At 45.5% G+C, this 13,469-nt stretch overlaps 1 pseudogene; it reads left to right on the top strand.

Annotated features, from left to right (window-relative positions):
* Positions 1 to 5,208: 5,208 nt before the first annotated feature.
* LOC148137336 (putative G protein-coupled receptor 139) lies at positions 5,209 to 9,823 on the top strand (annotated as a pseudogene).
* The last annotated feature ends 3,646 nt before the right edge of the window (positions 9,824 to 13,469 follow it).

The following is a 13,469-nucleotide window of genomic DNA, read 5'->3' as shown; positions in this document are numbered from 1 at the left end:
CACCCTGGTCCATTCCTCCTTCACTCCCAACACCGCACCCCTCCAGCCCCAAAGTACCTTCTCTGCAACCACAGAAGGTTTTTGCAAGGTTTGTGAAGGTTTGTAGCTCAGGTTGAGGTTTAGGGTGTAGGTTTGCTCGCTGAGCTGTAGGTTTGATATCCAGACTCCACTTGGAGGTCGCCACTGATGATGTTACCTAGCCAGGTAATGAAACGTCTGGATGTCAAACCTACAGCTCAGCGAGCAAACCTACAGCCTAAACCACAGAAGGTGTAACATCTGTCGTGTACATCCTCCTTCCTCAGTATCCAAGGGCCCAAACACACCTTCCAGGTGAAGTAACGCTTTACCTGCACTTCACTCAGTCTAGCCTACTGCATTCGCTGCTCACAATGGTGTCCCCTCTACACTGGGGTGTCGAGGGTACACTGGGGTACACTGGAGTGTAGACTGGGCAATGTGGAAAATGGCAGCTTTGTGGAACACCTACATTCTGTCCACAAAGAAGACCCTGAGACTCCAGTCGCCTTACCCCCTCACTCCACCCGGTCTTCTGCATAAAAACAACTTTTCTGAGCGATCGTCAGTTCTGAGGAAAGGTTGACCTGAAACGTTAACACTGATTTCTCTCCACAGACGTGCCACCTCACAGCACCAGGGTCCTGGGTTCGATTCCAGCCTTAGGTGACTATCTGTGTGGAGTTTGCACATTCTCCCCGTGTCTGTGTGGGTTTCCTCCGGGTGCTCCGATTTCCTCCCACACTCCGAAGATGTGCAGGTCAGGGTGAATTGGCCGTGCTAAATTGCCCGTAGTGTTAGGTGCATTAGTCAGAGGGAAATGGGTCTGGGTGGATTGCTCTTCGGAGGATCGGTGTGGGACTGGTTGGGCCATAGGGCCTGTTTCTGCACTGTAAGGAATCTTGTGCTGAGTTTTTCCAGCAATTTCTGTTTTCGTTCCTCAACGTAATGCTCTGGACCAATGAAGGTATTCGCAACAAATGCCATCTTCACCACTTGTGATGTTACTGTCAAGGAGTTATAAACCTGCAGCCTTCGGTCCCTCTGAAATACTCTAATCCCATTTTCCAACACTTGCCCCATAACCCTATACCCTTTGCATCAGAAGTGCATATTTAAATACTTGTTAAATAAAACCATTTAAAAAAAGGAGGGGCCATTCGGCCCTTGAGCCTGTAGTGCCATTCAATAGGATCGTGGTCGATCCTACAATCCACACATTCAATTTCCTGCCTTTGCACTTAATTCCCCCACCTATCTCTCTCTCTCAGCCTTAAGTAAACACAAGGACTCTGTTCCCACATTTCTCTGTGACAAGCATCACCAAAGACTCTCAGCCCTCAGACAAAAGCAATTCCTCTTCATCTGAGTCTCACACTGGAGCCCCTTTATTCAGAGACTGTGCCCCTCTGGTCCTAGACTCTCCCCCGAGTGAAAGCATCCTGTCGGCGTTAATCCTGTCAAGCCCCTGAAGCAGCCGATATGTTTCAATGAGATTCCCTCTGCCACAGTGAGTACAGCCCAATCCTGTTTGACCTTTGCTCAAAAGCCAATCCCTCCAAACTGGGATCATCTGAATGTATCTGCTCTGAACTGCCTCCAATGGAAGTTATACTTTTTTTCCCTTCGGGACTGAAACTGCCCACATTACTCCCAATGCAGTGTGTACAGGTGCAGGAAGACTTGCCTTCTCTTAGACCATAAGACCACATGATATAGGAGCAGAATTAGGCCATTCAGCCCTTTGAGTGTGCTCTGCCATTCGATTATGGTTGATATGCTGCTCAACTCCATTCTCGCACCTTCTCCCTGTAACCCTTGATCCCCCCTCACCATAGAACAGAGAACATAGAACATTACAGCCCAGTATATGCCCTTCGGTGCTCAATGTTGCACTGACCTGTGGAACAATCTGAAACTTATCTACCCTACACAATTCCATTTTCATCCATATGTTTATCCAATGACCATTGAAATGTCCTTAAAGTTGGCGAGTCCACTACTGTTGCTGGCAGTGAATTCCACACTATTCTCTGAGTAAAGAAACTACATCTGACATTTGTCCAATCAAGAGCCTATCCATCTCTGTCTTAAATACACTCAATGACTTGGCCTCCACAGCTCTCTGAGGCAATGAATTCCAGAGATTTACCACCGTCTGGCTGAAGAAATTCCACCTCATCACAGGGTCGTCTCTTCACCCCTGAGGCTGTACTCCGAGTGCTGGTCTCTCCTGCTAATGGAAACATCTTCTCCATGTCCACTGTGCCCAGGCCTGTCAGTATTCTGTCAGATCCTCCTTCATCCTTCGGAACTGACAGAATACTGACAGGCCTGGGCACAGTGGACATGGAGAAGAGTTCTTAACCGGTCCTCATATACTAAGCCCTTCATCTCCAGGATCATTCTTGTAAACCTCCTCTGAAAACTCTCCAAAGCCTGCACATTCTTCCTTAGAAACCGGGCCCGAAACTGCTCACAATTTTCCAAACGCAGCCAACCAGAGTTTAATACAGCCTCAGCAGTACAACCCTGCCCTTGTATTCTGGCCCTCTTGAAATGAATGCCAACACTGCATTTGTGTTTCCAACTACCATCTGAACCTGCATGCTAACCTTAACAGAATCCTGAACTAGGACACTGAAGCCCCTTAATGCTTCATACCCCGGAAGTCTTTCCTCATTTAGAAAACAGACTGTCCCTCTCGTCTTCCTACTGAAGTGCATGCCCTCACACTTTCCCACATTGTATTCCATCTGCCCTTCTTTGCCCACTCTCCTCGCCTGTTCTTCAGCTTCCCTGCTTCCTCACACGACCTTTCCCTCCACCTATCTTTGTGTCATCCGCAAACTAAATAATACTGTCCTCACTTCCTTGGTCCAGAGTGCTAATGTATAACGCGAATAGCTGTGGGCGCAACACTGATCCCTGTGGATCTCCACCAGTTACTTTAGCCCTACTCTCTGCCTTCTGCCAGTCAGCCAATCCTCTATCCATGCCAGTATTTAGCCCCTAACAGCATGGGCTATTGTCTTATTTTGATCTTTATATATTCCAACCCCCTTGAAGTAAGGTCCAACACTCCATTTGCTTTCCTGATTTGCTGCTGCTCCTCTGTGTTAGCTTTCTGTGTTTGATGTGCAAGTCCCCGCAAAGTCCCCTTGTGTTGCAGCTTTCTGCAGGTTTTCTCCATTTTAATATTAACCTGTTCACCCTCGTTCAGCCTGCACATTTTCTCTGGTTTGCCAAATTTTTGTCCACCTACTTGACCTATCACTATCGCTCTGTAAACTATCTGCATCCCTCTCACAACTTGCCTTTCCCTATATCTTTGTGTCGTCTGCAATTGTGGCTGCAGTACATTCACTTCCTCCCCCCAGGTCATCAATATTTATTGTAGACAGTTACAGTCCCAGCACTGACCCCTGTGGAGTCCCAGTGGTTACAGGTCACCAACCCGATAAAGTGGCCCTTAACCCACTGATCCCTGTCCATCGTCCAATTCTTTGTCCACGCAAACGAAGCTGCATCAGGACACTATTCAAAAGGGCCACAACACACTCCAGTACACCAGAACTGCAAAAAGAAGAAGAGGAACACCTATACAAGGTATTCGCCAAAAACGGATACCCGCGCAACTTCATCAACAGATGCCTATGAGAAAGACCACGGAACGAGGACATACCACAACCAAAAGGACTAGCCACACTACCATACATCAGGAGCATCTCGGAACTGACAGCCAGACTACTGCGACCCCTAGGACTCATAACGGCACACAAACCAACAGCCACTCTCAGACAACAACTCACCAGAACGAAGGACCCGATACCCAACATGAGCAAAACTAATGTAGTGTACAAAATACCATGCAAGGACTGCACAAAACACTATATAGGACAAACAGGAAGACAGCTAACAATCCGCATACATGAACATCAGCTAGTCACGAAACGACACAACCAGCTATCCTTAGTAGCCACACACGCAGACAACAAGCAACATGAATTCGACTGGGACAACACTACTATCATAGGGCAAGCCAGACAGGGAACAGCCAGGGAATTCCTAGAGGCATGGCATTCATCCACAAACTCCATCAACAAACACATTGACCTGGACCCAATATACCAACCACTACAGCGGACAGCTGAAACTGACAACCGGAAGCGGCAGGGACAGACCACTATAAACACCGGAGCAAACATCAAAGAAGCGCTTCGCAGGAGGCTCCCAAGCACTGATGATGTCGCCTAGCCAGGGGACGAAACGTTTGCAACAAAAACTTCCAGCTCGGCGAACAGAACCACAGCAACGAGCACCCGAGCTACAAATCTTCACACAAACTTTGAACATTTTAGCTTTTATTTTCAAGTGGAGATACTCTGTATGACAGCTTTATATATTGCAAACAATTTCTTCTTTTCCATATGCAAGGATAACAACTTAGAGAAAGTAATAAAAAGAAAATTAAAAGTGCTGAAGAAGGATGTATGTATATGTCAGAGATAATTAAATTGCAGGAGTTAGCACTTTGCGAGTAGATTAATGAAAGAATCAAAAAAGCATAAAGTAATTTGTGATGAGATTTTAACCAAATGTTAGAATGTGGATTCAGGGTGCTCTTACCAAATGAGTTAACGGCCTTGATTATACACCACATCGATATTGACAAAGGGAAGAGCATTTATTTCCTCCTCTTCAGTATTTGAAAAGCCTAAACTCCAACATTCATTTAACATATGGATCATGCAGAATGTGAGTTGTCAGTCTTTTCATAAGCAACAAAGGTCAGTTCACAAAATCAGACTGAAATTAAAAGCTTGTTTGGTGGATGATTTAATTTCCTATATTATGTTTGAAACAATCATTTTACCCTCCATTTCTTGAGCCCAATTCAATAAGTTATCACACTAACAGCTTAACTTGTCAGAATCTATGAAAGTGTAGTTTTTGACCTTGCATTCAGTGCTTTATCAGAACGGTGGTTAAATTGCTGGTATTGAAAATCGTGTAGTGAAAGTTTCTTCTGCGATTTGCTTGTTCAGTGACTGTAACTAAATCCGATCAACATGGGATCAGAATTTCTGCCCGTGTGGAATCTCTGTTTTAAAAGCAAGGAGAATCCTCACACCTTGTCAATCGGAGAATCGCCCTCAACATCAGCAGCAATCCGTCAGGAAAAGGGACATGGCGCTTGATTTTCTCATCCAGCTCAAGATTCTCTGGGCGCTGTACGACATCCAAACGGTGTACTTCCCCATCCTGGCTGCATTCGGTGTGCCAGGTAAGTGACTCACTGCAGCGGGTACCCAAGATTACACCAGGGGGACATTGAGTTCAAGGACCCATTTCTTACTTTCATCACCTTCGCCGCATGAGTGGGAGCTGCAGGTTTCACAACGCTAATGACATGTCATTAACTTGCTTTAATCCATTGGCCTCACCCATTCACCAGCTCAGCAACAAGACAGTTCAAATGCTCAAAGCCCCCAGCTGTCTCTTCCCCACTGGCCCACGTTCACTGATGCTGCTGTTTTTAGGACAATTAATTTTGTGCTCATTGGGAACTCATTTTTTTGCATTTAAGGGCAGGCAATGATCAAGTGGTGAGTGAAAATGCTGTCACTTTAAGAGGTAATTTTGTCCCAGGTTTGTTTGTGAAGAGAGGTTGGAAGGCAGAGGTTCTGGCCTCTCTCTAAGAAAGTAAACAGTCTGTGAGGCCTTGGGCTTTTTATAAAGTTGGAACAATGGAAGCAGCCTGAAAGGGTGTGGCCAGCTCTCAAAGGCCAGGCTTTCGAGTTTTCTTTTTAGGTTTTAGATTTAGCTTTAAGCTTTAAGCCTTTGGGGCTCAAAAGAGTTGGAAGCTCCAGCCAATGTTTCCTAGCTGCTACACTCTCTGAATTTTCTCTTGATTGATTTTCCTCCTGGATGAGAGAACTGTGTGAGAATCTGTGTCTGAATTTGCCTTTTTGCCAAGGGGTGTGTTTCTGGGATGTTACAAAATTGGAACAGTTATTTAGTAATAGCTATTGTATATTATTTGGTTAAGGTTTCCAATAGTTAAGGCATTTTAAATTCCTCTTTTTGTTGCCTGTACTTTAATGGTAGTGTTTAAATAAATTGTGTTTGGATTATTGTTGAGTAGTTTGACCAGTCACATCACATCTGGAACACTGCACTTCCCATCTACCATCACAATTAGAAAATGTTAGGGTCTAGGTAACCTTCTTCAAATATTTTGAGGGGGTCTGGTCTGGTCCATAGCAAGTGTTCCCACTAGATTATTAATCCAGAGAACCAATTAATATTCTGGGGATAGCAGTTCAAATCCTGCCATGGCAGATATTGGAACCTGAATTTGATAAAAATCTGGAATTAAGAGACTTAATGAAAGTGTTGCGGATTAGTGAGGAAGGAAGCTTTTGGTTCACTAATACCCTCTAGGGAAGGGAGCGGCTGGTCTATGCGTGACTCCAGACCCACAGCAATATGGCTGTCTCGGTATATTTAGGGATGGGCAAAAACTGCTGGGGCAGTAAGGGACACCCACCTTTCATTAATGAATAAAGAAAATTCTCTGTCTAAATAATTCAACTGATGAAGGATCAAACCCCATTCTGCGAAAACATGGCCCATCTGTGTCTTAAATGCATTGCCCCTTTATGCCCATGTCTATTACTAGGCTTGGCTAGCAAAGATAAAATCAGTTCTCAGCATTGAAATCTGGGATTTACCTCATATCAGGAGCCCCCAGTTTTGAAGCTAGTAGCAGATCTTTGATGTACTTTACTGTATCAAAGTGCTTCCTGACAATACCCCTGAATAACCAAACAAATAGTCAAATTTATACAAATATAAAACATCTTGGAGCAGGAGCAAGCTGTTCGTCATCTCTAGCCTGCCTTGTTATTCTGTAACCCAGTTTACCCTAATTTCATGTGCAGTTCTCACAATCCTTGACCATATTGTATGTCAAAAATCTATGCGTAGTTAACCGTAAGTTTCCACAAGAGGGAATAGATTATCACTGTCCGTTCTTCAACCCTTTTATCTTAGTAAACATTTCAAATAGATGAACCTCAAAATTTATTCAGAGAGAATATAAGCTTTTTCTTTGAAATGTTATTCCATTCATTTATATATATGATTATGCATTGTTAATGGGTATAATTATGATGAATATCTATATTACTGAGTGGCATGGGTAAAATTATACATTTCTAGCATGCAAAGTGAATCTTTGATTGGTTTCAGGTTCCAACAAAGAGTTTTATGACTGCACTTACATAGCCATCTTTATGTTTCGGTAACACACCAAACAATGTTTTTATTTCCTAAAGTGTGGATAATTTCCCTCTCCTCAATTTCCTCACAGTTAATGTGGTGGCAATAGCCATCCTGTCCCGGGGAAAGTGTGGTCTTTCCAAATGCATGACTCGCTAACTGGTTGCTATGGCACTTGCAGTTCTACTTGTCATCATCATCGATCTGATACTGCGGCAGATTCCAATTGTCTACCGGGAGCAGTTCATTTTCCTGAGGAGCGTCAGTTTGTGTAACATCCATGCCATCTTGCTTTACGCGGTCACAGACTGTTCTGTCTGGTTCACGGTCATGTTCACCTTTGATCGTTTTGTTGCCATTTGTTGCCAGAAACTGAAATTGAAATATTGCACAGCCAGTACGGCAGATGTGGTTCTGGGAAGTGTGACAGTGTTTAGCTTTTTGAAGAACATACTTTGGTATTTTCTGTACACCACTGAATACTGGCTTTCAAACAATTCCTGGTTTTGCCGTGTAGCATTCGGTGTATCGCTTTCAATGGCCTGGGTTGTTGTTGAATAAACACATTACATTATAATACCATTTGTTCCATTTCTCTTGATTCTACTGTTTAATGCATTAACATTAAGCAGTTGCTCCGGGAAGCCAGAAAAGAGGTTGCTAAGCTGCTGGCGAAGATATTTTCCTCTTCATTCTCCATAAGAGTCGTACCAGTGGATTAGAAGGAGGCGAATGTTATTCATCTTTTCAAGAATGGTAATAAGGAAATCCCTGGCAATTACAGACCAGCCAGTCTTACGTCTGTGGTCAGCAAAGTTTTGGAAAGAATTCTGAGGGATAGGATTTATGACAATTTGGCAAAGCGTGGAGTGATTAAAGGCAGTCAGCATGGCTTTGTGAGGGGCAGGTCATGCCTCACAAATCTCACTGAGTTCTTTGAGGAGGTAACAAGACAGGTCGATGATGGTCGAGCAATGGGTGTGGTGTATACGGATTTCAGCAAGGCATTTGATAAGGTTCCCCATGGTAGGCTCATTCATAAAATCAGGGAGTATGGGATACAGGGAGATTTGGCTATCTGGATTCAGAATTGGCTGGCTGACAGAAGGCAGAGAGTGGTTGTAGATGGAAAGTATTCTGCCTGGAGGTCAGTGTTGAATGGGGTCCCTCAGGGCTCTGTTCTTGGGCCTCTGCTCTTTGGAAGGTTTTATAAATGACTTGGATGAGGAGATTGAGGGGTGGGTTAGTAAATTTGCAGGTGACACAAAGGTTGGCGGTGTCATCGATAGTATCGAGGGCTACTGCAGGCTGCAGCACGACATAGGCAGGATGCAGAGCTGGGCTGAGAAATGGCAGATGGAGTTCAACCTGGATAAATGCGAAGTGATGCATTTTGGATGGTCAAACACGAATGCTGAATATAGGAATAAAGACAGGATTCTTGGCAGTGTGGAGGAACAGAGGGATCTGGGTGTGCAAGTACATAGATCCCTCAAAGTTGCCACCCAAGTGGATAGTGTTGTTAAGAAAGCATATGGTGTTTTGGCTTTCATTAACAGGGGGATTGAGTTTAAGAGCCGTGAGGTTTTGCTACAGCTCTACAAGTCCCTGGTGAGACCACACTTGGAATATTGTGTCCAGACCTGGTTGCCCTACTATAGGAAAGATACAGAGGCTTTGGAGAGGGTGCAAAAAAGGATGCTGCCCGGACTGGAGGGCTTGCCTTATGAAGAAAGGTTGAATAAGCTTGGACTTTTCTCTCTGGTGAGAAGGAGGAAGAGAGGAGACCTGATAGAGGTGTACAAAATAATGAGAGGTATAGATAGAGTCAGTTCCAGAGACTTTGTCCCAAGGCAGGATTGACTGGTATGAGGAGTCATAGTTTGAAGATATTAGGAGGACGGTATAGAGGAGACGTCAGAGATAGGTTCTTGATGCAGAGAGTTGTGAATGCATGGAATGTGTTGCCAGCTGTGGTGAAAGCAGAGTCACTGGGGACACTTAAGGGACTGCTGAACATGCACATGTATAGCAGTGAGTTGTTGGGTGTGTAGGTTAAGTTACTATATTTTACATTAGGATTAAATCTCGGCACAACATCGTGGGCCAAAGGGCCTGTTGTGTGCTGTACTTTTCTACATTCTATGTTCTAACAGTCAGGCATATTGTACTGGGCAGCAGAGCCCGCAGTAGACTCCGAGGTCGAAGAAGTGGAGAGAATCCCAGTGACCCAGAGCTGGAGAATCGAAGGAAATCCATCATTTTGCTCTTTGTTATATCAGCCAACTTCATTCTGCTGTGGGTGGTCTTCATGTCTTATTCAGTACTGGGACAACTGGATTACTTGCGATATCCTGTTCCTGTGCCAACATTCGTACGGGAGCTGGGATTCATGCTGCAGCTTCTGAGCTGCTGCACAAACACATTTATTTATGCAGTGACCCAGAAGAAGTTTCGAGAGGAGTTTTGCAATGGAGTAAAATATCCTTGCACTGCGATGGCCAAAATAATCTTGTGAACTAATCTCGCCAATGTCTAATGTTGCCATGCATTCTCCAGTGCATTCCCCTGTTTACATCATGTTCTACTTTCTGATAAGAAGCAGGTGGAATGTGAATTCAGATATCTCATCATGTTTTTGGACTTGGAAGAAACCCTTTCTATAAGGAGAGATAGTCTATAGATGGAGTTTGAACAATGACTTGGCTCAGGGATCTTAGCTGCTTTAGTCAATCTCAGGGTCAGCCAGTAATATATGTTCATTTTGCACACGGTAAGGCTGTTGTACGAAGAGATACTAGATCGATTAGGCCGATACTCGGTGGATATTAGAAGAATGAGAGGGGACATGAGAGAATCCTATCAAATTCAAACAGGACTTTGATTTGATTTGATTTATTATTGTTACATGTACCTGAGTACAGTGAAAAGTTTTGTTTTGCAAGCATTACAGGCAGATCATCACAAACAAGGACTTTCAGGATCGTAGGGTGTTCACAGAGCGATGTATACATGGTAAAAGAGATGGTCAATGCAAGATGGACATGTGATTTGAAATGAGAGAGGTCCATTCAGTGGTCTAATAATGTTCTTGTACCTGTTGCTGTGTGTGTTTAAGCTTCTGTATCTTCTGCCTGGCACAATTGGTTGCGAGAGAGTATTACAGGGTGGGAGGGGTCTTTGATGATGTTGACAGCCTTTCTGCAACCACAGGGAGGGTAGATGGAGTCTATGGATGGGAGATTGGCTTCCACGGTGTTCTGGGCTGTGCACACACGACTCGGCGGAGGAAACGCAAGAAGGATCTTCCCGATGTCTTGGGAGTCCAGAACCAGGGGTCACAGTCCAAGGATGAGGAGAAATGTCTTCACCCAGAGAGTGTTGGGCCTGCGGAATTCTCTGGCACAGAAAGCGATTGAGGTCAGAACGTTGAATGTTTTCAGGAAGGAGTTAGCTGTCGGTCTTGAATCAAAGGCTTTGGTGGGGAAAGCAGTAACAGGTGACGGGGTTGGAGGGTCGGCGATGAGCATAATGAACGGTAGTGCAGGCTGGAAGGGCCGAATGGCCTGCTCCTGCTCCTATTCTCTCCGTTTCTACACAATTGCTTGTTGTGATTATTTCCCAAAATAGACCGGTCCCTGGGGGGGAAGAGGTTGGATGTCTCAGTGACGATCTGTTTTTCTGATCTCTGGCCACTGTTTGAAGAAAGCTCGAAAAAGTCAAGGTGGACACCAGCAAAAAGAAAACGATGCCACAGGATGATGCAATAAGAACCAGATCAGACTCCAAATGTTTACTCTGTTTCTTTTCTCATAGAGACGGCCAGACGTGCTGTGGTTCTGCAACATACGTATGTACATGTATCCATATAAAACAAGATGATCGCAGTATGTATGTATATGTATTGATATAAAACAAGATGATCTCAATATATATGTATCTCTGCATCTTCATTTGGACAAACATTGGGAAAAATAATACGTTTCTATTGGTTTCTCAACCCTTGAAATCCCTTCTTGCATCCCTCCAAACCTGGTCTTTATTTTTCCCTGTTATAAGGCCGATCAAGCTGATCAGATTATATCTCAGTTTGCGTTGAGTGTTCTCCATTTGTTGAGAACAAAGCAGATCACGAAACCAAGAGAGAAGTCACTATTCCCAAATCATACCTTTGTTTGCACACAGTTGGAAATTAAACACGAGGTGTGGCAAAGTCCAAACCAAATTTCACCGTCCAACTCACTGACAACTGAACAACAGACTCTCCTGTCAGTTTAGGGCACTTTGCCAAGGCGATATCTGGCCTACAACTGGCAGAAAACACAGCTGCCTTCTGGGAAGGAGTGTGGTATATACCAACTACTGGCACAGCGTACATCAGGGTTTAGGTACATCCCACTGAAGACCATAAGAAATGGGGGTGGGGGGGGACATTGGGGCTGCAGTGATAAAGGGTGGTGCTGGAAAAGGCACAGCAGGTCAGGCAGCATCTGAGGAACAGGAGCATTGATGGTTAGAGCAGGACCCTTCTTCAGGGCTGGGGAGGGGGAAGGGGGCTGAGAGATAATTGGGAGGAAGGGGAGGTGGTGCTAGGGGAAAGGTAGGAGAAGGTAGGAGGTGATCGTGATAGGTTGGTGGGAAGGGTGGAGTGGATAGGTGGGAAAGAAGGTGGAGGGTTAGGTCAGGTCAAGAGGGTGGTGCTGAGTTGGAGGGTTGGATCTGGGATGGGGTGGGGGGGGAGGGGAGATTTGGAAACCGGCAAATTCAGTGTCGTTTCTATTTGGTTATAGGGTCCTGGGGCAGAAGCTGAGATGAGGCGTTCCTCCTCCACTTTGAGGGTGGCCTTGTGTTGGCAGTGGAGGAGGTCCAGAATGGATATCTCCTCAGGGGAAGGGGGAGGGGGAGTTGAAGTGGGTGGTCACGGGAAAGTGGGATTGATTAGTGCATACGGGCCGGAGATGTTCCCAAGCCATTCCACGAGTTCGCGCTTGGTCTCTCCGATGTGGAGCAGAGCACATCGACAGCAATGGATGCAGTCAGTGAGGTTGCAGGATGTACAAGTAAATGTCTGCCAGATTTGGAATGATCCTTCGGGGCTTTGGAAGGAGGTGGGGGGAGGGGGGTGAGGTGTGGGCGTAGGAGTTGAAGTGGTTGGCCATGGGAAGGTGGGGTTGGTTAGTGCGTATGGACCAGAGATGTTCCCTGAACTATTCCATGAATTTGCGCTTTTGGAATGATCCTTTGAGGTCTTAGACGGAGGTGAGGGGAAAGGTGTGTGCACACGTTTTGCAACTCTTATGGTGGCTGGGGAAGGTGCAGGAGTGGGGAGTGTGGAGTTGGTGGGGGGTGCGGAAGTAACGAGGGAGTCACAGAGGGAACGGTCCCTATGGAACACAGATAGGGGTGGGGCGAGAAATATATTTTTGTTGGTGGGGTCTGTCTGAAGGTTGCAAAAATGGCGGAGGTTGGTAAGCTGAATTTGGAGATTGGTAGATAGGAATGTGAGGACCAGGGGGATTCTATCCTTGTTGGGATTGGGAGCACCTGGGATTCGAGGGCAGAAGTGCGGGAAATGAAGGAGACACGGTTGAGGGCACCGTTGATCACATTGTAGGCTGTTCAGCCCCTCGAGCCTGCTACCCCGATTCAATCGGATCATGGCTGACCCATACTCCTCATATCCGTTTCCCTCCCTTTCCCTGATAATCCTTGATTCTCCTGCTGATTGAGAATCTATTGATCTCAGCCTTAAATACACACGAGGACTCTGTCCCTGCAGCTCTCTGTGCCCAGGAGTTCCAAAGACTCACAACATTCTGAGAGAAGAAATTGCTCCTCATCTGAGTCTTAAATTGGTGCTCCTTTATTCTGAGACTGTGCCCTCTGGGACTAGACTCTCCCATGACGGGAAACATCCTCTGAGCATTGACCCTGTCAAGCCTCTCAAAATGGAGGAGAAAGTGAGGACTGCAGATGCTGGAGATCAGAGCTGAAAATGTGCTGCTGGAAAAGCGCAGCAGGTCAGGCAGCATCCAAGGAGCAGGAGAATCGACGTTTCGGGCATAAGCTCTTTTTCAGGAATTCCTGAAGAAGGGCTCATGCCCGAAACATCGATTCTCCTGCTCCTTGGATGCTGCCTGACCTGCTGCGCTTTTCCAGCAACA

This window comes from Chiloscyllium plagiosum, unplaced genomic scaffold (genome assembly GCF_037043375.1).
Source record: "Chiloscyllium plagiosum isolate Xiang-an unplaced genomic scaffold, Cpla_swu_hap1 HiC_scaffold_44, whole genome shotgun sequence".
Classification (NCBI taxonomy): domain Eukaryota; kingdom Metazoa; phylum Chordata; class Chondrichthyes; order Orectolobiformes; family Hemiscylliidae; genus Chiloscyllium; species Chiloscyllium plagiosum.
Note: the sequence above shows the minus strand (reverse complement) of the source record. Positions and strands in the feature narration are given on the sequence as shown.